The sequence below is a fragment of the Penaeus monodon genome, chromosome 22 (assembly GCF_015228065.2).
Source record: "Penaeus monodon isolate SGIC_2016 chromosome 22, NSTDA_Pmon_1, whole genome shotgun sequence".
NCBI lineage: Eukaryota > Metazoa > Arthropoda > Malacostraca > Decapoda > Penaeidae > Penaeus > Penaeus monodon.
The window spans coordinates 2103206-2104181 of NC_051407.1; positions in this window are offsets into that span (position 1 = coordinate 2103206).

Here is a 976-nt window from a genome sequence, read left to right on the forward strand (position 1 = left end):
TTCTTTCTTTCTTTTTGATCACATCTTGCCAGTTGGTCTTTGAGGAAAGCAGCTGGTTCCTTGGGGTAGAACAGATTTTTTTCTCTCTCTCTCAAGGGAAAGGTCTTGGTATCAATTATCATTTCTCTTGTTGTTGGTGATGTTTCATCATGACAGTGCTTTCCATTGTCATATCTTCACATGTAGAGAATTAGTTTTGTGCAATGCAAAATTGTTTATGAGTGTTATATTTCTAACATTTAATACATCTTTTTGTTCTTTTTTTCATTTTTGAGGAATCTAATGAATACTGTTGTTTAAATGAGCCACATATTGCAAAGAAGTGAGCATGGCCTTCACTCTGACCAAAAGACAGTGTGATAAGATTAGAGGTATTACATAGTCAATATTTTGTATGTATTCTTATTCTGGTGAAGATCAACATTATTGTTAGTAATAATGGGGCTAAGTCAATGCAGTGATCCACATTTATGTGTTTTGCCCCCACCCTGTGTTTTTGAGTATCTGTAGTCTATATTTTTATGCTAGTGAAGGAGATTAGACCATCAGGAAGGATGCTAAAAAAAAAGTGTGCGGTTGGTCTGCTTAATAGCAGTAGATGTTGTGATTGTTACTGATGGCAGTTTCTGCTATGCTTTTTCTTCTTATAAATGTTTTCATTACGCTGTTTTATACAGGGAAAGTCAAATGAGTGTATTTTGTGTAGTATGGCCAAGGAGAGTATCCTCTTCAACCCAAAGCAGATATGTATTTGTGGGAAGGAATTTTGTTTTACTTAACATTTAAGTACAAAGGTTTGCATTTTGTAATGTTTGAATGGAGGTCTTAGCTGGACCTTCAAGGGTGATATTGTTATTGCACTTGTATATTTACGGAAATTCCAGGGGGAATGAAATGTACATGTCAGGAACATGAAAACTTGTTGATGTGACTGCATTGAAAGTTTTGAACAAACACCCACCAAATGTTTGAACAA